This window comes from Acomys minous, assembly GCF_964271855.1.
Source record: "Acomys minous genome assembly, chromosome: 11".
Classification (NCBI taxonomy): Eukaryota; Metazoa; Chordata; class Mammalia; order Rodentia; family Muridae; genus Acomys; species Acomys minous.
Window position 1 is genome coordinate 86,988,394 of NC_140492.1, and position 26,141 is coordinate 87,014,534.

Genomic DNA, 26,141 nt, shown 5'->3' on the forward strand with positions numbered 1-26,141 from the left:
CCAAAATTCACTATGCAGACAAGGCTGGCCTTGATCCAGAGATCCACTTGCCTCTGCCTCCCAAATGCTGGGAACAAAGGCATGGCCATCATGTCAGGATATTTTCTTATTTTAAGTGCTTTGTTTCACATGTTTTACCAAAGTGACAGGAAATTTTTTTAACACAGTAAATAACATAACCTCTATTAATCCAGAGTGAGACAATGATACTTCTTCCTATGCTTCCCTAGTGGTTTTCTCACTGGATTTTAATAAGTTGTATTGCACTATTCTCATTGGGATAAAAAAAATTCTGACTTCTTTCTAAAGGATTTTAGAGTTAGCTTTTTGGGCTATCTGATCTTGACACACCTCATCACAAGCCTGTCAGCTACTGATTTATTTCTCCATTTGAAGCCCAGAAAATGCTTTGCCCACAAAACAATCCAGGCAATCCGCGGCACATGATACTATCCTTTTCATTTGTGCATTATCAGCTTTTAGCTTAGATGCTGGTAAATATGAGGTGTGAAGCTATTACTTATCAGATGGATTAATAAGAGGCCATGAGTGCTCCTTTTCACTGTGCGTTATTACTGAAAGGCTACCTTCCTTGATATAAGACTATATCTCCCACTTTCCAAGCTTCCCCTAATCACTACCATGCCAACATTCTTATCAATGTACTCACTTAGGCTGCACAGAGATGTAGATCTTAACGTTTTTAGTTTTTAGTTTTGGGTAGTAAATTTTGCCAGTGAAATGGAAGAGAAGTATCTTTAGGGTAATTTTTTTAAAAATGCAAAGATTAGGAAAAAAATCCTTTGGTTAGAAATAAGAAATTCTCAAATCCATTCAAACCTGAATGAAGGTTTCTGCCTCTAACATGAATTACAATGTTATGGTAGCTGTAAAGATTTCTTTCTATTGTTGTGTCTACTAATGAGAAGACGAAGGGCTATTATGATTACCATCAGAACGTGGCACTTACCCTGCTTTGAAACGTCTTTCTAGTACTAACCTTTCTCTCAGTGTAACCAGTCAGAAGAGACCAGCATTTATAGGTACAAATCAGAAGAAGATATTAATGTTTACATGCACAAATCAGAATAGACTAATGATTACATGCATGCATCAGGGGAGACTAGAATTTACATGCATAAATCAGAAGAGGCCAGAAGATTTTTTTTTTCAGAAGAATTTTTTTTTCTGGCTTATTTGCTCATATAATTTCAAAAGTGGAATTGTAATGATTAGTTTTGGATTTTTCTCACTTTATTTACTATTAATTTATTTTGTTGTTGTTATTAATGCTATTTAATATTACATTGATGAACATAAAGCAAATAATCTATTTCTGTAAGTTAAGACATGTATCTTCCTTGTTTTCGGTCTCACTGTAAAGAATGCAGTCTCTGGTGAACACCCTTCTACAGATGTGGGGACTTTGGTGGAATGAATAACAATGACAACAGTTTTAGGAGTAATTTTTATTAAATTCTTTAATTTTAATCATTTAATTAAAGGAAAAAAAGCACGTGCAGCTGTATATGAAGGAGAGAGGACTATACCTAAGAAGTAGGGGCCAGAAATCTTGCATAACTGCATGCGTGACTTCTGTGATGCTGGGCCCAAATTTACTAGATGTAGGAAAGGCAAGACTGATATGGAAAAGTGACAGAGCTATTGTTTTAAAAATTGGAATTGGTTTTAGATATTTGAATTGATATAATTTTAATCTGAGATCAGATTTTCAAAATTATTACAACAAACAGAACTTCTGTCTGTGCCCACATTTGGAAATGATGAAATATGCAGTTACATACAGAGGCATGAGTGGGACTTAATTTTAGGATAGGTTAAGATAAAATTAAGTAAACAATATCATTATATAGCTGACATTAAAACAAGTGCACAGATAAAAATTAAGTAAAAAGTATCATATAGATGTAATTAAGACAATGACACAAATAGATAGAAGATCCACTTACTATCCAGGCAGTATTTGCTGTGGAGAAAGTATTAGGACAAGTGTTCAAAGGAGAATAAGATGAAATTTCAAGGGAGAATGATGAGATAACAGCAACATATATTTACCAGAAAAAAATATTATTTAAAGGACAATGGTAAATGTTAGTTTTAGTCATGAGTAAAAGCTGAACATACAACTAAGAATTTTCTGGTTTCAAAATTTAAGTAAAAAAGTATTATTCTCTCATATTACATCCCTACCACCGCAGTTTCCCCTCTCTCCGCTCCTCTCCTCTCAGGCACTCCATATCTCTTCAGAAAAGGGCAGACCTCCCAAGGATAGCCACCAAATATGACTCCTCATGCTGCTTGAAGACTAGGTCCCTCCCCTAATATTAAGGCTGGATAGGGAAACAATATGAGGAAAAGGGTCACAAAAGCAGACAAGGGGGTCGGTAACTGCTCCTGCTCCCACCGTTAGGAGTCCCACAAGAACACCAAGCTACACAACTGTAACACATATGAAGAGGGCATATAGGTCAGTCCCATCCATGTAGGCTTGCTTGTTTTTAATTCAGTCTCTGCGAGTCCTTGCTTGGCGCTGTGTGCTTTCTTGTCGTGCCCTTGATCCCTCTGGCTCCTAAACTCCTTCCTCCTCTTTTTTTCCACATGATTCCCCAAGCTGCACCTAATGTTTGGCTATGGGTATCAGCATCTATTTCCATCAGTTGCTGGGTGGAGCCTCTCTGATGATAATACGGTTAGGCACCAATCTACGAGTACAGCTGACTATCTTTAGGGATTATTTCATTGACTTTTTTCCTTCCAGTCTTGTTTGGTTTTAGGCTAGGTCTCTAGTCTTTACACCCTCTGGTTCTTGTCACTCTAGGCAGTGTCAGGAGTGTGTGGTGGGCTTAGTCTCATAGTATGTGTCTCACGCCTGTCCAGTCATTGGATAGCCACTCCTCCGCAATTTCTGTGCCACCTTTACCCCAGCACATCATGCTGGCAGGACAAGTTGTAGGTCAAAGGTTTTGAGGCTGAGTTGGTGTCTCAATACCTTCGCTAGAAGTCTTGCCTGGTTCAGGCTCCGTTTTTCCCATTGTTAGGAGTCTTAGCTGTGGTCACCCTTGTAGATTCATGGGAGTTTCCATTGTACTATGTTTCTAGATTGTCCCTGATTGCCCTCGTTCCAATTGTCTCTCTCAATACTCCCCCCCCCCCTTCATCCACATTGTCCTTCTCTTCCCCATAGAATATATGTCTATTCTATTTTCCCATCCCAGGGAGATTCATATGTGGCCCCTTGAGCCCTCCTTGCTGATTAGCTTCTCTGGGTTTGAGGATTGTAGCATGGTTATCTTTTTCTTTGCAACCAATGTCAAGTACATACCATGCTTGTCTTTCTGGGTCTGGGCTTCCTCAATCAGGATAATTTTTTTTTCTAGTTCCATCTATTTGTCTGCAAATTTCATGATGTCATTGTTTTTAATAGCTGAGTAATACTCCATCGTGTAAATGTACCATATTTGCTTTATCCATTCTTCAGTTAAGGAACTTCTAGGTTTTTTTTTTCAGTTCCTGGCTATTACAAATAAGTCTGAAATGAATAGAGTTGAGCAAGTATCCTTGTGGTAGGATGAAGTATCCTTTGGGTATAGTCCCAGCAGTTGTACAGCTGGTTCTTGAGATAGATTGATTCCAAATTTTCTGAGGAATCTCCATAATTGATTTCTATAGTGGCTATCCTTTGCCTTGCAGAAGCTTTTCAGTTTCATGGGACCCCATTTATAAATTGTTGATCTTAGTGCCTCTGTTATTGGTATTTTGTTCAAGAAGTTGTCTGCTGTGGTGGGGGAAATTCTTTTCTGGTCTATCCTATTTGGTGTTCTGTAAGCCTCCTGTACCTTTGTAGGCATCTCCTTCTTTAGGTTAGGAAACTTCTCTTTTATAATTAAAAAAAAATATGTTCTGGACCTTTGAGCTGGGAATCTTCTCCTTCTTCTATTCCTGTTATTCTTAGATTTTGGTCTTTTTACAATGTCCCATATTTCCTGGATGTTTTGTGTCCGGAGCTTTTTATATTAAATATTTTCTTCGATTGCTGTATTTATTTCTTCTACTGTATCTTCTACTCCTGAGATTCTCTCTTGCTTCTCTTGTGTTCTGCTGGTGATGTTTATATCTGTAGTTGCTGTTTGCTCACCTAGATTTTCTCCTTCTTTAAGATTTCCTCTGTCTTTGTTTTCTTTATTGCTTCTATTTTTCTTTTCATTTTTTAAAAAAATAAGCTTCACCTACAATAGAAGAGCAGTTATTACTGTATTCTTAAGCCTCTAGCTAATTTGGTTTCCTCCCAGTGTCCCTCCCAGATAGACTTACACTACTTAGCTGTCATGCTTCAGTTCCTTCTGATGTCTCCTCAAACTGAATCTCTTACTTCCTCTTTTAGCCCCTCCTCTCATGTCTGGCAGGAAGTCCAGCCCTAGTCTCTCCCCTGCTCAGTGATTGGCTATAAGATGCTTTATTGGCATACAAGAGAACAACTGGGGAGCCGAGTTTATACAACAACCAGAAGGGAGATTCTCAGAACAAGGTTTGCAACCAGATATGGGAGTTACAGAAATCAGCATTTGAACTACACAATAACCTTATGCCTACATTACAGAGCCTGTAGAAATGTCTCAGTGGCTAAAAGCACATCCTGCCTTTGCAGAAGAACTTGATTCTGTATCTAGCACCCACACTGGAAGGCTTACAACTGCTTACGATGTCCTCTTCTGGCCTCTGAAGGCAACTGCATGCCTGCAGCCAACATAATCTCACACAGGCATATGCTGTTTTTATTTTCATGTCTTATACAGTTTTATTCTTTTCCTTCACCTGTTTGTTTTTTCCTGCATTTCTTTAAGAGATTTATTCATTTCCTTTTAAAAGGCCTCTATCATCTTCATAAAGTTGGTTTTAAGGCAATTTTTGTGTGTGTGTTTCAGCTATTTTGAAGTATCTGGGACTTGTGCTAGAATAGCTTGGCTCTGGTAATACCATATTGCTCTGGCTGTTGTTGATAGTGTTCTTAAGATGGCCTTTAGTCATCTGGGTTTGGGGCTATTATAGGTTTGGGTGCTGATTTCTGAGTTTATTTATTTATTTATTTATTGTTGTTGTTTTGGTTTTTCGAGACAGGGTTTCTCTGTATAGCCTTGGCTGTCCTGGACTCTCTTTGTAGACCAGGCTGGCCTTGGACTCACAGTGATCTGCCTGCCTCTGCCTCGTTGTATGTATTTTTTGAATGTTTTTTTCCCCTTGGCATCTGTTTCTTTTCTTGGTCTTCTGGTCTACTGAGACAGTAGGGTGTCTCCACCGGGGTTTTGGTGGCCTGTGACTTCCGGGGTTTTGGGAGCTTGTATTGCCTCTTGGGTCTGGGGCTCTGGGGTTCTGGAATTCTGGGAACTGGTGCAGTCTCTGGGATTTTGGGGTTCTGGGAACTAGCACGGCCGGTGGAGTTCTGGAATTCTGGGAATGTGCATGGCTGTGGGCTTCCAGGTACCTGTGTGGACTCTGGTGTTCTGGGTACTAGCTTGGCCTCTGGGTTTCCTAGTACCAGGATGGCATCATGTATAGGCAGAAGATCTTCTGTCAGAATTGTGACCTGGGGGATGGAGCCAAAGGGAGAGGGCGTCCTTTGGGATTACTGATCAGGCTCTGGTGAGTGTTAGAGGTGGTAGGTGGTGTCTTATCTGGCGTTCCTATTACTGGTATGGTCTCTGATAGAGCAGGAGTAACTAAGAATTTTCAACTATCTCTAACAAAAAAGCAAAACAGAACAAAAACAGAAACAACAAACAGAATAGCCATCAGGTGGCGCTATTGAACAAGAAATCGCAGCCCACAGCCGCTGCTCTGGTGTTTCATTTGGCTAGCTGGTTAGGAAAGGCACATTGAAACTGTTAAATCATAAGGAAACAAACACTGGGTATGCTGCTGCATCCACCTCATTTCCTTAGGCCATTTGAGTTTTTGAAACATCTTGCAAATAAATGAATATGTGGTTTTCTAAAATTGGAACAATGGCAAGGCTTGAAGACACACAGACTACAAGCTTCCTGGAGGTGGTAAGGGTGTAGGCTCAGACTCCAAGCTTCCTGCAGAGGTAAGGGTGGGCTGTGAGGTCCAGTGGGCAGGCTAAACTGCATAGCTCGCCATCAGGGGAACATGAAAACAGAGGCTCCTCTCTTTCTGCAGTTTGCGTTTGTCAACTTCTCCACTGGGCAAGGAGCTTCCAAGGGTTTGGCAGAAAATAACTTCGGACTGAGAGAGGCATTGACTGATTTATATAAACAAGAAATCAAGTGTTTAAAAATATAAAATGGTGCACAGTGATGCTCAAAAGCAAGAATGGTTCTGTGTTAGTAACTGAGAATGTTTGTAGTAATTTTGAGCCACACGAAAACAAATGTAGAATGTATATATTAAAATATCATTTTAATTTTTTTTTATAAACCATATGTCACATAGTTAATGACTATAATGTTCCTTTGAAGCCTGCTGGATTAAATCAACTTTGTCCTTTAAAAGAAATAAACTTTGGAAATGGGACCGCAGAGGGAAAGTCTCACATGAAACTCTCCCTTCCCCTAAAACATACAATGTCAACTGGGATTTTGGAAGCAGTTAGGAAGTACCTAAGAGGAACGGAGGTCAAGAAATCCAGTTAGAGGCAAGGGAAGCTCTCCAGAGGCCATATAACAGCAGCAATAAAAACAAGAAACATGAAAGAAGTTTAGTGCACGTTTGGGTAAAGAGGTCTGTGAGATTTAGCAGTATTATTGAACTGAGCAGGGATCCTGTTATTTAGTTTTGTTTTTTTTTAACGGTGACCAATCTATATCCCCTTTGACCTCAAACCCTCACATGCATCTTGGCTGCTGTGTCTTCTGTGCTGGTGATTTTCTTTTTCCTATTTATTTATTTAATCACTTTACAGCCAAGCCCCACCCACCTCCCTTCTCTCCTCCTAGGCCCACCCCCGTGCCCCTCCCCCCATCCCTCTCTCCCGTTTTTTTTCTCAGAGTAGGAGGCCCCCAAGGAGTACCAAGCTACCTTGGCACCTCAAGTCTCAGCAGGACTAAGCACATTCTCTCTCACTGAGACCAGAGAAGACAGCCCAGCTAAGGGAAAGGTATCCAAAGGCAAGCAAGAGAGTCAGAGACAGCCTCTACTTCCATTGTTAGGGGACCCACATGAAGACTAATATGCACATGTGCTAAATATGTCAAGGTACATCCCATGCATGCTGCATCCTCTGTGGTTGGTGATGCAATCTCTGTGCCCTCCTATATAGGCCCAGGTTAGTTTAGCCTGCAGGTCTTCTTGTGGTTCCCTCTCTCTCTCCCTCTGGTTCTCCCATCACTTTCACAAGATACCTTGAGCTCCTCCTATTGTTTGGCTGTGGGTCTTTGCATCTGTTCTCATCAACTGTTAGATGAAGCCACTCAGAAGACACTTACGGTAGGCTTCTGTCTGCCAACATAACAGAATATCATTAATAGTGTCATGGGTTGGCCCTCTCCGTGGGGTGGGTCTCAAGTTGGTCCAATCATTGATCTTCCATTCCCTCAATCTCTGCTCCATCTTTATCCCTACACTTCTTGTAGGTGAGACAAATTTTGGGTTGAATGTTAAAACAAAAACAAAAACATGTTGGGTGAATTTTTAGCTCCTTTGCATGGTTCTCTTAAGGGAGGTAAAGGAAAGTGAGAAAAGGAGCCTATATCAGAAGGGGTGGGATCAAAAAAGAGGAAGAAGAAAGGGAGGGAACTGTTATCCAAGACAGGTTTTGACCTGCCTGGGTCCCTGACTAGGGGATAGAAGCTATAACTTATGCCAAGAACATTTTGATGCTGGTGCCTCCTTGAGCTGTTTTTTCTTTTTCATCAAAGCTACTAGAGATGCACCCGTATCGTGTCACTGGCTCTCTTTGTTACTTCTTCTTTTGCTGTTATAAAATACTCTGATGAAAGTACCATGAAGGAGAAATGATTTTGGTTCACAGATTGAGGGTACAATTCAACATGGTGGGAAATCCTGAGATGGGGGAGCTGGATGCAGATGTCACAGTGTGCTCACCATCAGGAAGCAGGAAGCTGTGACTGCTTCACTCAGCTCACCCAATCGTGCGTGTGTATGTGTGTGTGTGTGTGTGTGTGTGTTGCTTTTCTTATTATTTTATTACTAGATTTTTAAAAATTTCATGAGCACTTCATACATGTATATTTATTACTTTCCATGTAAAAATATTCATATCCATATGATTTTTATGTGGATGCTTTGGCTCATTGTATACCTGCATGCCAGAAGAGGATACCAGATTCTGTTACAGATGGTTGTGAGTCACTATGTGGTTGCCGGACATTGAACTGAGGCCTCTGGAAGAGCAGCCAGTGCTTTTGACCCCTGAACCAGCCCTCCCTTTTGTTCCAGTACAGGACCCACGCTCTAAAGCATTTAGGCCGGGTCTTTCCCTCACAGGCATGGCCAGAGGTGAGTCTAATCAAAATGATCTCTCACTGGCATGTGTATGAGCTTGTTTCATGGTGATTATAGTTTCAGACTATTTGATCATCAATGGTAACCAATACACTTTCTATTAAAAATATTTAGTAATACAGTCCCCTAAGTAAAAAACACCGTACGCACAGTTATTGGATAACTTAAAATTTGAATGGAAGGCTGGCAGAATTTGTCAGCGAGCGAATCTGTTTACAACCAAGCCTGACAATCTAACTCCCTCAAGTTTCTCTTCTAACCTCCATATGCAAGTGATAACACACACACACACACACACACACACACACACACACACACACACACAAACACACACACACACAAACACACACACAGAATAAACAAATAAATAAATTTACTAAAATTATTTTAAAAATCTACTTAGTGTTTTGGGTTTATTTCCAGTTATCTTGATGCCTTTCTAAACCTCCCTTAGAAGTGTGACTTCCTCTGGCTTTTGGAAGATATCTGTATCCCTCCTCCTGACATTTGGAACATCTCAGGCTCCTCTTCAACTTTTGCTCCATGATTGTTGGCATGGGTAGAACCTAGTCAGATTGCCTTTTCCCTCTCTTCTTGCATTAATTATCTTTTTGGCTCTTCTAATTCTTTGCTCATAACTCCCAAATCCATGTTCAGCACCAGCCTTCCCAGCAGTATCCATCTGGACATCCCATTGTTTATGCATTATCTTCCCGAGGACCTCTGGGGGGCAGTCTACACTGGGCAGGTCCCCTGTTCCTATCTGGTCTTTCTCACAGAACTGCCCCTCTTCTGCTCTTCACTACATAGAAAGATCCTCTGTTCTCAGGTAGGAGGTGTGCTCAGCTCGAGCCCTCTCCCTCTTGTAGCCTCTAACGCACCTTAGTAAGACTTAGCAATTATGTCTGCACATTGTGCACATTGTGTCTCATCTATCTTTCTGTTCAGACTTCACTATTTGTTTGAAAATATTACAGGAGCTTCATAATTGTTGTTTTTTTCTAGTTCATGTTTGACCTTCATTCAAACTAGTGCAAGAGTCAACTTTCCTAAAGATGAATTGTATTTTACATCACACTTGTTTCCCTGCAAACTTTGATCCATGTTTTAAGATCAAAAGCGGGCCACTGCCATGGCTCAGTGGGTAAGGATGTTTGTATCCAAACCTGAGGAGTTCAATCCCGGAACCCACAGGGAGGAAGGAAGGTAGCAAGTTTTCCTTTAATCTCCACAAATGAGCCATGCCATGTGCTTGCTAACATATATAACATATGCAAACAAAATGAATACCAAATGCCGAGGAAAGGGAAGTTTAAAAAATCTAGAGCTCTTCACTTATATGTTAAAATTATTCACAATTGGGTCCTAATTGACTTTTCCAGTTTCTCGTGACCCTGCCACACACAACATTCAAAGACTTTGTATCACAACTCTTGTATCCCTCAAATTATATTAAGACTCAATCCCAATATCAATTGATCCATGATCCTAATATATTTTGGTATCTAATATAGATTAATTGATATTTGTTACTTTATAAAACTATAATAAGTCTGGAACTTCTAGAAGATTCTAAATAATTAAATAAATCTTCAATGTTTTCTCATTAACTTTAGTAAGTAATTTGTATCAACAATTGTTTTGGGTATAAGAAGACAAAAAAGTACATGAGGACCAATGCTTGCCTTTGAGAGAATTACAGTGTACACAAGATAATGAAGAAGAGACAGCCATTTCTAAAATGCAAGGATTTCTGACGCAATGTGGGTACCCATTGCCCCATTGCCTCCAACTGAAATTCCTTTCTGAATCCAAATGTGACAATGAAAGGACTTTGCTCAATTACAGTTTCAACACACGGACTAGGCTAACCCTGTCCCTGGGGATCCATGTTTTTAGTTTTTAATTTTTTGCAGCATTCCCCAGGGTTTGCAAAGTTGTATTTTCCTCTCTACCGCTGTTGCTGTTTTAATACTACTTGATATATTTGGACTTTCTTTGTTTTGTATATACATTTGCAAGCAGATACTTTCAGGACGAGTGTTTCATTACTGTGTGATCACAGCTGGGAAATAGACAATGGAGAATAGAAATGATGCTCAGATATTTCAGGAGACTCTGCTCTATCAATGTCATGTCCTCTACCATTGTGTTTCCAAAGCAACTGTGGGTTTTTCCCCCCTTTGTGTTTTTATTACCAAAAAGAAAACTCACTGCAGACACTCTTCTTTTTACTTCCCACTAATGGGCTTGCTGACATCCTTCCCATTAGGGGTCCCTTTCCAATGATATAGAGGAGAGGAAGGCCTTACAAGTTAACAAGGTGACTCATCCCAGACCTTAAAAAACAAAGACACCAGAGTCAGCTGGACCCTGCATCATACCATTTCACAGGGAGCTTTGCCATTGATCTTTGTCTTACTGAAGCTCTGTGGCAGTGTTCAGTTAATACCATTGCTACTAAAACTCTCTGTTATAGCCTTCCTGAAACAGACTTCAGTTTTCCTCAACCCATCCCTCCTTCTCTCCCTCTCTCCTTTCTCTTGCTTTACTGGATTATAATTTAAAATGCACATGCTGTTAGTTTGAATATGTGACTATAGTTGTGAAAAGATCACAGAATCAAGGCAATTAATGTGTCCATCACACCCTAACTTCTCTGTGTGCCTCTTTTGTTGTCACTGCTCTAAGAGCATACATCATGAGATCTAGTCTCCCTATGAGCATATAAAGGGGAAGGAAGTCCCCCTCAGTCATAGTCATAGGGGAGGGGAGTAAGGGTAAAATGGGAGGGAGGGAGGAATGGGAGGATACAAGGGATGGGATAACCATTGAGATGTAATATGAATAAATTAATAAAAATTTTTTTGATTCATTTTTTGTTTCATTTTTTACATATACATTTATATTATTACACATATATACAATAGATTACCTATAGCAAGAAGAACCATGACACAATTAGGAATTATATAAACATTATATTCTTAGTGTTTTGGCTATTTGTATTTGACAGCCTTGAAGAAGACATCTTTCCTATCTTGGTGCATTGAAATTTCTGAAGGTAAATTTATCCCTATTACATATTGTCATTATCAACTTAAAACATCTCTCTAGACCTAAAAACATCTTAACCCCTAAACAACTAAGCTTCCTTGTAAAACTAAACTACCTGGTCTTCAACTCCATCAGAGACTTGAGAAAGAATAAACTTGATTACCTGACTATGTTGGGAGTGCAGCTTAGTATCTTTCCAAATAAAAAGATAAAGAGACAGTTTTCTACCTGAATAGTCACCCAAAACTCTCTATAATGTTGGAGCATCTTCTTCAGCCTTCTGCCCCAATATATCTGACAGACATATTTGTGAGGCAGGAACTGTTGAGGACTTGCTTACCCTGTCTTAGCAGAGTTTGGCCATCAACTCTGCCTGCATCCAAGCATGCCATTTTTTAAAGGCAGAATTCTGTCTGTGATATAAATGAGGACATTTTGCCCAGTGGCTTGTTTGCCACATTTGAAGCCATTTCCATAAGGAGGTTCTTTGATGCTCATCATCCTCTTTGAGGTAGACTGGGTGTTGCCAGGAGTTAACCTGTCTCATTGGCAATGAATTGTTAAAGTAATAAAATATTTTTAAATGTCATATTCTGAATGTCTTTGGGGGTTTTGAAAACCTTATCTAACTATCCTACCTTAACTTTCTATAGAGTCATATCTATCTGCTGCACCTAAGATATATATTCTTGTGATAAAAGTAGACTAGCAATTGACATGAGCATGATTTAACCTATTAACATTTAATTTGTATAACTTATTTCTCTTAAACAGCTTGCTATAGCACTTTCAAATATTGGAAGTAAATCTTATATTATAACTGAGTTATATGGGTACAATAATTAATATTAGAGTAGAAATACATATGTGTATGTATGTATATATATATATATATAGTGTGTGTGAAGAATAATCTTACTTTTGAATTCTATACCACTGTATCTAGAATTAAACTTATTTTGAATCTCTATAAAAAATTTTATACCAGTGAACTTAAAATACCTTGAGAATGACAACTGAGGCATTAAGGTGAGGAGTAGATTCACTAATATATTTTTTGTTCTATCCTCCCTATATTTTTATAGATTCCCCTTTCTTTCTTTTCAACCCCTTTCTCCAAACAAAATGTCAACATCCAATATGCTGTGAGGAATGCATCCTGTCAGGTCTGATCCAATGTCAGTGTCTGGTTCTTTTGTTCTGAAGGCATATGATTTATCACAAGAAAGATCATCCTGAGTGAGGTAACCTAGACCCAGAAAGATAGGCATAGTATATACTCATCCATAATCGGCCATGAACCACATAATACAGGTAAGTATCCTACAAAACAGGTTCAGAAACGCCAACCAAGGACCATGTATGATGTGGATCTAGACCCACTGCTTGGATGTAGTAGCACAGTCTCCTTGTGGATCCCACATGTGGAGAGTAGGGACTACTTCAGACATGCACTCTGGCCATCAAACTTAGATCACTTTCCCCTGGCAAGATGGCTTTGCCAGGCTACAAAGGAAGAGGTTACAGCTAATACAGATGAGACGTGATAGGCTGAGGTCAGATATTAAGGGGAGAGGGCCCCTGTCTGAGCACTAAGAGAGGGATGGCGAGGGGATGAGGGAGGGAGGGGGGATCAGGAAGGAATGAGGGAGGGGGCTACAATCAGGATGTAAAGAATTTAAACTGCAGAACAAGCAGGTAACTTATATTGCTATTCTCATCATATGGGATAATGTTTCTTATTGGCTACAGAGCCCCTATGAATTACTATTAGATGCCATTCTTCATATGGCACGATGAAGATTTATGGAGGCCTTCTTTTCCTGCTCATACAAAGAGCAGAAATCCAGCCTTAATTGTTCTGTGCATCACACACACCTTATACATTTATAATTTTAGTATCTCGAATTTTAAGAGTGCAACACTCCATTGTCAATGAAGGGCATTGTGTTGTGCAGCTCACCTCTAGAACTATTTGTCCTTCATAACTGACACAGTAAATTCATAAAAAAAAAAAAAAAACTCATTTTCCCTCTCCCACAGCCATCAGAAAATACCATTTTAGTTTCTTATTTTATATGTTTGAGTATTTTCCAGACTTCAAGGGATGAGGTGAAATTAGGAAATTGCTGTCTTGTGACTACATTAATTCACACAACATACTGCACTCACGCATCCACATGGTTGTACAGTCATCATTTCCTTCACTCTGTAAGCTGAATTTTAATTGGTTGTATGAGTATCTCGCATACGTTATCTGTTCCTTTGTTGGAAGATACTTGGATTGTATGTTGGTGATAGTGACTAGTGCTGCAATGAACTTGATATGGCTTTGATGGTCTCTGAGTTACTGGCTTCAATACCTCTGGGTTCATATCCAGCAGTATGGTCGCTGCTTCATATCATTCTATTTTTTATATCATTCCATTTTTTATATCATTCTATTTTTAAGTTTATGAGCGAACATATTGTTCTCTGTGGCAGCTGCATCCTTTTTATAATCGCACTAAAAGGGAAACAAAAAAATATGATTTAGTATGCTTAATTGTGGTAATTTTAACATAGTTAAAAATAAAAGTGAATTTAATAAATATTTTACAATTTAAAAAGTCCCATTACAAATTCTGCTGGGTGCGGTGGGGCATACTTTTAATCCCAGCACTCAGGAGGTAGTGGTGGCTGGAATGATTTACCCTGTCTGTGCTGTCACTATAATGCAGGCGTTATCTTCATGAAGAACACAGCTAAGGTTCAAACACGGATAACTTTCTGTAACAGAAGACACAACCATGCATAATACTCACTTTGGGTAATCCTAGACTAGCCATATGTTGTCATTAGACAGTTTTGTATCTAAACTGTATGAATTCAAACCCTCATTTTATACTATGTAGTGAAAAGAATTTAGAATAAAATCTCTAATTTTTCCAGATCGCAAATTGACCACTATAAATGAAATCAGGAATAAATCACACTTCGTAGTAAAGTCTTCACTAGGATTCATATGTGTGGGACACATCAAGTAAATTATGGCCATGACTATTCAGATTATTGATGAGCTATATGTGGCTATATACTCACTCTGTGTGTGTGTGTGTGTATGTGTGTGTGTGTGTGTGTGTGTGTGTGTGTGTGTGTGTGTGTTTATGTACAGAGATCTGAGAGTGAATTCCCAAGGCTTGCCTACAGATTTTTCCATTCATGCCTTCTGTGCAGGGGTATGATTTGGTTTAGTATTTTCCCTGAACATGTATTGTGCTTAAAACGGTAAATTCTATCATCTAATGCTATAATCAGATAATTTGGGAGCAAACAATTCTTTAATCAATATCAGCAATTACACATACATGTCTTTTCTCATTTTCCTGGGGAAATCATTTATTTATTTTTCTCTTAGACATGAGAGTCAGAACTATACTAGTAGGTTGTGTGTGTGTGTGTGTGTGTGTGTGTGTGTGTGTGTGTGTGTGTTTGTGTGTGAGTGTGTGTTTGTGGAGTGTAAGATAGTAACCAAACAGCTTGCCCCTGTAAAGTACTCAACATTGTTTTGCTTTCAGCATCTGTATAAACAGTGTAGAATATTTCCTAAGATGTGGAAAACACAATTATAATATTTACTACATGCCAACTAAAATTGATGTAGGAGAGGTTGACTGAGGGAAACAAACAGTGGTGTAAGGAGAGTGTGTGCTTCTGTGCTCAATACAGATGCATGTGATCCTAGAGGGGCAAACACAAGCTTCAGAAATTCTCTAGGTTATCAGGAATTCGTTGCTTTTTTCAGAAGACCCTTTGTGTTTGAGGGAAATTTCACTTCCGTAAGCAACAAATTACAGCAAGCACACTTCAGAGTAGAGCTGGGAACAGGATGTAGGATAGATAATTCTGTCTGTGCATTAAAATGTGTGTGCAGGAGCGTAGGCTGATGTGCTTTGAGTGGATCTAGGAGATTGAAATGGAGAAACAAGTAGTAGGAACTCATTAAGAGAATGGATGATTTTATTGCAAACATGTTTTAATTTTCTGAAATGGAATCTTTAAAAAATTTTAATCTTGTCCTACAAGAAGGACATTATGATGGGCAGATCTGGGCCCAGGGTCCTGCTCAAACTATGGCACCAGCCAAGGACAATACATGCAGTAAACTTCAAACCTCTACCCAGACCTATCCAATGGACAGAACATTCTCCACAGTTGAGTGGAGAGTGGGGTATGACTTTCACATGAACTCTGGTGCCCCACATTTGACCATGTCCCCTGGATGAGGAGGCCTGGTGGCACTCAGAGGAAGGATAGCAGGTTACCAAGAAGAGACTTGATACCCCTGTATGAATATATACAAGGGGAGGAGGTCCCCCTTAGTTACAGTCATAGGGGAAGGGAGTAAGGGGAAAATGGGACGGAGGGAGGAATGAGAGGATACAAAGGATGGGATAACCATTGAGATGTAATAAGAATAAATTAATAAAATTTAAAAAATGCCTCAAAATTTTTAATCTTGGATAACTAATTTTAAGGCATATGTCTATTGTAGATATCACATAGGCTATGTTAGAGCAGAAACTTGTTTTTCTGAAATTCAAACTTAACTGGACTTTTTGTATATTTATTTGCTAAATCTGATAATCCCACCCTAAATCTGCCTTTTAACCAAATCCTTAGACTTTAGAAAAGGGATTAATTGTTGTTCAGCACTTTCAGCACCATTTGACAGAAAACTTTATTGGGCTGATTTAAGTGAGAAAGTAGGACCCATGAGCCCAGCATATGACCAGCTTTTTTTTTTTTGAAAACCTAGAATAGTGAAATTCAATAAAACATAGAAGCATAAACAAATCTTTCATCCCATCATAATGGGGTTTGAGAAGGAATAGTGTATGGATAAATATGAAAGCTGGTAGACTAGGAGCAGAATATAGCAAAAGAAAGCTTCACAAACCTAGCCATATATTAGGGAGTTTGATATTGATATAAGTGATGTGGGTGGTTAAATTGAAACTATATTCACTAAATATTTTTTTATCATTATGTTGATAAAATCTACTTCCCACTCCATTTTTATGTTTAAAATTACTATTATTTTGATTTTTCCACATGTGTTTCAATTTTTTAAATTTTCATTTTTTTTTTTTTGAAGTGGAAACCTCAATGGAGGAACTATCTTTATTAGTCTGGGCTTATGGCACGTCTATGAGCATTTTAAAACTGAAAACAGATATTTTTAATACAATATATTCTGATTATAATTCTTCTCCTCCAACTTTTCCCAGATCCTCTTTACTGCCCCCACCCGAATCCTCCTTCCTTCCTTTCTCCTCCCTCACTCCCTCTGTCTCTTTTTCATTAGAATATAAACTGGCATCTAAAATATGGATAAAATAAAGTTAGATAAATAAAAACAAGCAACCTAGAATAGGAAAACATAAGCAAAGAGAAGAAAAGGAGCTAAAAATTTGAGATTATAATATAGTTACATTTCTTCCATTTCCCCCCAACAAACCCTCCTAGTTTTTCTATAGTTTTTTCAGTAATTATTATTGCATAAATATATGTATATGTATCAACATGTATATTCCTAAATATAACCTCTTCAGTGCATATAAGTTGTATGTATGCTTTTCAGGACTGACTGTGTGATACTGGATATCTCATTGGTGTGCGCCTCTCTGGGAAGGAACACCTCTTCCCAGTACAGCTTTCCTCACCTGCTTGTAGGTCCTTTCATGTCTGGTGTTGAGGTTTTGTTGGGTGGTCTTTGGCTTTTGGAGGGAACAACATCAACTCAGATAAGTAAAGGTCATTAAACACACACACACACACACACACACACACACACACACACACACACACACACCAAAAACAAAAACAAAAAACAAAAACAAAGAAAAACCCAACCCAAACCAAAAAAACCCAAAAGGACAAAACAAACAACAAAAATCCCCAACCCTTAATACCTGCTTTGTTTTTGTTTTTTGCTTTTAGAAAAATGGTTAATAGTATGATTTTTGGTGGCTTCTTTCAGACATTTTTATTGTTATGTTACCCACCTATCTCCTTGTTATTTTATTCACCTTCCTCCTCCTGTCCTGCTAGTCCCCCTTTCTCCCCTACCCCCTTCTCTCTTTCCTCTGTGTTTAGCTCCCTTTCCCTTCCTCCAACCTTACTTTCACGATCAGAACACTTGTATCCTGACTTCCCCTTTCTATTGCACCCCACGCTCCCTGTCCCTTCAATGGCTCCCTCCAATACGCCAAGACCACATACTTTCCTAGTTTTATTGTTGATGTTGCTGCGGTTACTCCAAGCTATGTAATCACATTGGAAGATTTAGAGCGAGCAACCTGCAATAAGAGACAACATGTGTTTGTAGGGGGGTCTCTGTGACAACCACAGCCAGCAGAGTAATGACCTGCCTGGAGCAAGGAGGTGGTTTCGTTCAACATAACTCAGTAGCCATTGCTGGTTCACACATCAGGAGTCTGGCTCCAAGAAGTTTATTTAGGCACATTTAAGCATAGCACAATTCGGTGAAATTTTTTTCTGGTGATAATTAACTCAGTTCCATGTACACAATAAAACTTCAGACATGACTACATTGAAAGTCTTTGTAAAGTACATGTGACAATTTCCATAAACATGGGTTCTATAGACCTCTTGGGAGAGGTCCCACTGTGATCGCAGTCACAGAGATAGTGCCAAGGCTCCCAGCCTATTCACCATGTTTGTTCCCAGCCTTCTGGGTGAAACACAGGTTATACATCCTTCCTTTTGAAGGGATGACCCCCCCCCCCGTGCGTTTAACATTCCTGGTTTCTGTACTGCTGATCTTCGAGCACAAGTACTATGCCTCCCACAATGTGGTATTTGTCTTCCTATACTTGGGTGACCTCACTCAATCTGATGTTTTCTAATTACATCAATTTACTTGCAGAGTTCGTAGTTTCATTTTTTTCTTTATAGCTGAATAGCATTACATTGTATCAACATACCATGTTTTCATTATTCCCTCACCAGATAGAGGACATTTAGGCTGTTTATACTTTCTAAGCATTGTGAGTAGGAAAGCGATAAGCATGGCTAAGCGAGTATCTGTGGAGTAGACTGCCAAGTCCTTTGAGCCTAGGCTAAGGAGAGGTATAGCTAGATCATGCGGGAGAATTAGTGTTAGCACGTTAAGAATTCTTCACACTGATTTCCATTATGGCTGTACCTGTTTGCAATCCCACCAACAGTCCCTTCCATCTCCATCAGTATTTCCCGTGGGCTGTTTTGCTTGCTTCCTGATCTCATTTAACTTTTGCCCATTCTTTTACACCACAGGAGTGCCTATCTTTAAGACTAACATGTGTTTCTTGTGGACAACATATTGAAAGATTTTGTTTCTTGATACAGTCAGCCTGTGCCCTTTGATTAGAGGATTGACGAGCCATTAATACTGAGGGTTATTGCTGAAATGTGAGCGTTAATATTGGTCAAAGTATCGGTGACTTTTGGTGTTGTTTTTGCGTTACTAGTGGTATTTTGTGTTTTGATAATTATGGTTTTATATTTCTCACCAGTCTCTTTGCTATGTTCATTCCTCTTTTCAGCTCCAAATAGTGCTTTCTGTGTTGTTTTCTTTAGGTTTGGTTTGTTGTATGTAAATGTTTTAGGCTGCTTAAGTCATGGAAAGGTTTTCTTTCTCCTTCAGTTATGGAAGATAGTTTTGCTAGGTTTATTAGTAAGCTTGGCCATCAAAGTATTTTCAGGACTTTGAATCCATTGCTCTAGGATCTTTTGGCTTCCAAAATTTCTACTACTATTATGATGTGTTTTTCTTTATATTTTACTTCTAGTTTTTTCCTCTTTAATCTTTTTGTATACTCTTGTTATACATGCTTGGGGTTTTATTTAAGATAAACTGGGGGAACTTTCTTTTCTTGTCTTATTACCTGGTATTTTGTGTGCTTCTTGTATTTGTATGAGTGTGTCTTTCCTTACTTTGGGGACATTTTCTTCTATGATTTATTTTGAACATCTTGTTTGTGTCATTGACTTGGAGTTTTTCTCCTCCATTTATGCCTGTGGTTTGAAGACGTATTTCATTGTGCCCTACATTTCCTGTGTGTTTCTTTCTTGTCTATGGTTGCTTCCAAATTTTCTATATTTATTTCTTATTTGGCCTAGAACCTCTGTTTTATTTTTAAAGCCTGATATTCTATTTATCTGACTTTCCTTGGAGTTTTCCAGTTGAGGTGTTGGGTTTCTCAACTCTATCTTCACTTCAGTTTGAGTCCTGTTCAATATTTCTATCTCTTGATTGAATTCCATCCTCAAGTCTTACACTCCTTCTTTGTCATGTCCATCAACCTTCTTTGTGTGTTCTTGGGTACCACACAGGCATTTATTCTCCTTCAGTTATTTCTCCTTAATATCATTGAGCTGTTTCTTTGTGTCTTCTATAAACTCCTTGAAGGCTTTTAAAAAAAATAAAAGTTAAGCTGGGTGTAGTGGCGCATGCCTTTAATCCCAGCACTCGGGAGGCAGAGGCAGGTGGATTGCTGTGAGTTCGAGGCCAGCCTGGTCTACAAAGTGAGTCCAGGATGGCCAAGGCTCCACAGAGAAACCCTGCCTCGAAAAACCAAAGAAAAAAAAATAAATAAAAGTTATTATTTTTCTTTAAAAGTATTTGTTATGGATTTCATCTCATTGGCACACATTTCTACTGGTGGGTTTTGCAGAGAAGATAATAGATAGATTTTTTTTCATACTGTTGGTGTTTTTGCAGTGAGATCTGGGCATGTATGTAAAAGGAACTTTTAATCACCAGATGAAGGGAGAGATGAGAACTGTACCCAAGCTGTGCAAATATATGACTTGGGCTGAGCCCAGTGTATTTCTTTCTCTGTTATAACTATCCCCAGGCCTAGAAACTTCTACAATCTTCCAGCTTCTGTCTGCTAACCTATACCAAGAATGTTTCAGCCTCGGAGGTGTACTGGTGAATAAGCTCTGCCTTTCTAGTTCTATCTGAACCATGTCTGGGAGGTTCAACTCAGCTTTTCTGGCTCAAATGTCTTTCCAACCTGACTGAGCCTATCTGATTTCTCTCAGTTTCTCACTGAATTGTTCTGCTTGGTCTCACACTAACTCTGGCAATTTGTTCTAATTTTCTGATTCCTTCTTATTTGCTGGCTTCAACTGCCTCTGCAGACCTGCACTGAACTGCACAAACTCACAAACAAACTCAACTCCACTGTCCTGCACTCACTCAACTGAACTGCACCAAATTCAGTGAACTGTCCTGAGGGGGCACTGAGTGAAACCAAACTGACTGAACTCCCCACTGAACTCTCCGTGCTCCTCTTAAATAGCTTCTCTTTCCTGCGCTGCTCTGCTGAGAGGTGGGCTTATTCCTGTTCTGTCAAAAGTTTTCTCTGATTCATCACTTTGCCCCTCAGTTAGACTTCATTATTCAGGGTTGTAGGTGTGTACAAGAGGATTCCAGGCAGATGGGGTTAAAGTTGCGTACTAAGGGTGTGCGTGCATTCCAGGCAGATCTCACAAACCTAGAAAGTCTTTGGATGCGATCAGAGCAGCAGGTGGCTGGAATAGAATTCCTCCACAGTGCAGACTTCTTTTGTTAGTTCTGAGTCTGTCATGGATCGAGCAGGTTGGAGCAGGAAGAGAGGCTATGTGGCACGTGGGGTCTTGTGTTTGGATATGGCGTTGGTGGAGTAAAGTCATGTGAACAGTGGTGCGTAGGCTGGTGTACAGAAAGTACTTCTTGGTCCAAGCCTGGAGTTTGGGGGCAGATCTGCCTGGGTAGAGAGGTTGTATATGGCATAGGAGGATCATGTGGGTTGAGGAAATAAGTCTTTGACTAAGCTTAGAGCTTTTTTTGTAGATAAGAGACGCCATGCTATGACAAGACTCTGCATGTGGATCTCAAACTGATCTGGCAGGTTGGGGAGACAGTTGGATATGTTGGTCAAGGAGTCTCTCCAGGATACACCACGGAGGAGCACATGGGCAGTTGGATGCAGTGGAGAAGAAACTGTGGGTATTGTAAGTTGAGTGGGTCCTGGCAGAAGCCTAGAGGATGACTGAGGCATTTGGTTATACTTCTCTGAGGCATGGGTTTCAAATTTTCTATCACATCTTTTTTTTTCCTAACACTTTCCTGTAATAAGATTAATTATAAGGAATACCAAGAAAGCCATTTTGTTTTAGATGAGTACAAGTTGACTAGTAAAATTAAAATGTCACTTGACCTAAGAGCAAAAGCATAATAAAGTAAGTATCTTACAAAACTGGAATGACCTTCTTTAGACTGGGTTTTAAGAAGTATCAACATAATTGACAAAATACTTGTTGAATAAGGAACTCTTTGTTTTTATACGTGAGTGAGTGCAGAAGTACTTCATGTTTAGTTATATGCTTCTGTGTTTCTTCTTGAGTCAAAAAACAACTACAATTAAGTCAGCATTGCTATAAGAATTTTAAAATCACATCAAGCACCAATAATATTATTATACAATGCTAACTCTAGTTTGTGAAAATTCCAGGGAGAAATTCGTAAGTCAGAATCTGGACAAAGCATTCAGTAGAATGAAAGTTAATATGGAAGTTTTTAATATGTTTATAATAATTATAAACTTAGCTTGAATGTTGACAAGAATGCTTTAAAGAATAGAAATACTGTTCAGCAAAAGCTTTTAAAATGAACATAAAATATAGTTAAAATGGAATATAATGTGTATGATTGAACCATAAAAATTTCAACTAATACACACACACACACCTCAAATTCATACTGTAAAAAAGTTACCACCCATAAAGATGTCTTTATAATAAATATAGATATGAATTCTTGTAAATATTGGATTTCTTAAAATTCTCTTAAGGACTCGCAGTACCGAGTCGAGGGCGAGGGACTGCGGATTTAACTCATGCACACACACACACACACACACACACACACACACACACACACACTAACATAGCGGTCCTTCGTGCTAAGAGAGCAGCAGCCGCAGTAGCGGTTTATTCAGCTTTCCCCAGAGTTCCAAAGAGCCTTCTTATAGGCAGCCAAACAGGAATCCTCCTCCCAGGTGAAATCCCTCAAGAGGTGAATGCACACAGGAGGAAAAGTCTTGAGGAAGGGAGGAGGCATTCTCAGAGCAGTAAACACGACTAGCTAACCAAGATAAACACAGACATGGAAGCTGCTAGAAACAGGACATGAAACAGCAAGACAGGCAGGCAGTCCAGTCGGGCCTGGTTCCTACAAAGGAAAGTTTTCCTGCTTATCTATTAGATAAAGTTGGTAAATTAGAAGCGAGTTGCACTTTAATATTCCCAATAGTCACTTTTCTTCCAGTCATAGCTTAGGTAACGATGAGGTCCAAGCGGCCTAATTTCATGAATGGAAAGAGTCTATTGACCCAGCTTCTCTACTTCCTTATCCTATGACCTTGAGAAACTTACTTGATATCTTTTGGTCTATATTTCCTAATATGTGAAGCAGATATAAAGGTATTATGGAAAGGATCAAGTAAATTAAACATGTGAAGTACGGGACATAGTGTTAATTTAGAAGAGGCATTTAACAAAGTGACAGTCTCCTTTTGTTCAAACTTAGACTTGGAAGCTGAAGAAAGAACGGGAGTAGAAGGATGCTATGTGTTGGATGTCTTAATACTCCAGTATCTCTTGATTGCCTTACATAAAAACAGCCTCAGGAAAACAAAACACCAAAGGGCGGGTAAAGACTAGGGCTGAGGCATGAGGAACATGCTGACCATATGGCCATAATGACACAATAATTGTGGCCATAATGACATAATAATTGACAATGATAGCACTCCAGACCCTACAGGAAGAATCTGGCATGACAGAAAGGACAGGCATGTACAAATACCACCTACAAGTGGTCTTAAGTGATTTTACCCAATATGGAGAGTGCCAGGGCTTCAGATCCCTAAAATCAAACTATGTGAATCACAGTAATCAGTTTAGGTTTTGAATTCCAAGTGTGTAATGCACATGTTCATTGACTTGATTTAAAATATCTTCACTGTGAACCTAGATGACTAAAAGGGGTTATTTTTATGGAGGCTTATTTAACTGTGTCATTTCTCTCATTAGAGACGGGTATATGGAAGCAATTGAGAAACACGTCCACAATTAGGATTTGAGATAGATTTTGACATAAGAAGCCACAAATCTGTGGCATACCATCATCCTGGCTTTAATAAACAATTGCACTAATTGGATGGGGGCAGATTCTCCTGTTAGAAAGCCAGAGAGAATGGTTTTCCTTTAAGTAAGCAATATTTCCTGTAACTCCACTAAGTTATTGAGCTGTCACTTAATCCATTTTAAAATAAATCCTGGTAATGCTACAGAGCTTGAAGAAAGCATCATGGATTTTTATGGCAACTGTGCAAAGGAAAACAGAAGCAAATAAAAATGATGCAATTTGCTAAGTCTCAATTTTGATAAAGGAAGGAAAAAAGATAGCAGGATGTGTCATCTTATGTAACTGAATTCAATCATAGTCAAACGTATCTTGAAGTCCTTGTCAATTTTTATAACAAAACCCTGCTCTCCCAGTCAATATTTTCCTTTTTTCAAACTTATCAAATGTCTGACTTGCATCACTTTATAACATTTTGAACACTCCCTGTTCTTTTGAACAAGGTGTCATGGATGATTTGCTGGCGTAAGTTTTTACCTTCTGAAATATTTGTCCTAGCCTGAAATACCTCTGAGCTGCTACGGATTACCCAGTGCTCTTCACAAACAGTGATTATAAATGCCATTCGGTTTCATGACTCACCTTCAGTTCTTAACACTGAAGGAATGGATCATTAACTCATCCAAAAAATTTCCCACGAAGGGTGGTTCTACCCACTTGTCCTTCAATTAATTGCTAGGAAGAAACAAATACCGTATTAAATGACATGTTGGACCAGAAAAAAAAAATTAGGTTTCCAGCAGAGCATATTTAAAAGAATGATTAATCTTTCTGAATTTGATAGTCAAAACATTTTGACACGAACTGGCAGTTTTAATGATGACTGTAATTTAGCAGATAGGTTCATTAATAAAGCCCCAGGATTGCTTCCTCATGTCGCATACTGTGATCACTGGAGTTACGGGTACAGGGAACAAGGAAGGCATTCCTTAGAAGCTGTGCCCCACACTGTCATCCATCAGAGCCCAGGACCTCATGCAATGATTTTGTGATAAGCAACCAGAGGGGTTCTCATCCTCAGGCAGCTCTGGGTCCTATCTTACAGATGGCATGCTGTGTAACTCTTCAAAATGGCTCACTTGCCACTTACAGATGACTGTAAAAACTTGAATTCCTTGGAATAAAGAGGACAAAACATCAAGTGTTAGCAAGTCAGCAAAGTAAAAAACTCTTCTAAGCCCCATTATAAAAATGGTTACTCAATCATGTTATTTTTTTTTTTTTTTGCACACTAATGTAAGGTGGTGCAGTGGATTATTTGAGAAATAAAGATCAAGAAGCTTCTGAGAGATGAAAGTTTTATCTCTTTTAAGTAAAGAGCAAGACTATAAGGCCAAATAACATTTAGTTAAGTTTACCTCATAAATCTCTGATGGTGTTAGACTGATAGCTGGAGAGGATCAGTTGGTCACCAGGAACTTAGTCATTATCACTTTATCAACATTAGGGCACATTTCAAGTAGTTCTTAGGGACTGAAAGAGGCTTACATTTCATATCTTAGCGTACAGTTACAGAGTGGAGGGCCTTCCTGGTTTCTGCATGGGGAGGAACTAGAAACTGATCTGAGAGTGAATACTCATAGTAGTATTGTTATTACAAAATATTTACTGACAGCCGGGTGTGGTGGCGCACACCTTTAATCCCAGCACTCGGGAGGCAGAGGCAGGTGGATCGCTGTGAGTTCGAGGCCAGCCTGGTCTACAAAGTGAGTCCAGGACAGCCAAGGCTACACAGAGAAACCCTGTCTCGAAAAACCAAAAAAAAAAAAAAAAAAAAAAATTTACTGACTGTGGTGCTGATAATCATGTACACTTATATTCGTATTTGCATATTACATTTAGACTGCCCTAACATACAAAATGGCAAACCAAACAACTTTCAGCTCATATCCACTCTCCAACACAAGTTTAACTGGAAACCTCACATCCGAGGATACAAGTTCTGTGTCCTAGGATAGTCGCAGGGTATAACTATGAACCTGGGTGTTGTGGCACATACTTTTAATCCCAGCACTCTGGTGGCCAAGGTAGGCTGATCTCTGTGGATCTGGGCCAGAAAGATCTGCATAGGGAGTTCTAGCACCCAATTTAAGGTTTCATAGTGGAACCCATTTCAGAAGTAAAGAGAAAGAAAGAAAGAAGGAAAGAAAGAAAGAAAGAAAGAAAGAAACAAAGAAAGAAACAAAGAAAGAAAGAAGAAAAGTGTTCCCCAGAGACTCATGTGTTGAATACATGGTCCCTAGATGGTGACACTGTTTTGGTAGGTGATGCAAATTTTAAGAGGTAGGACCTATCTGGAGGAAGTAAGTGGCTGAGAATAGGACTGAAATCTATCTCTGGTCCC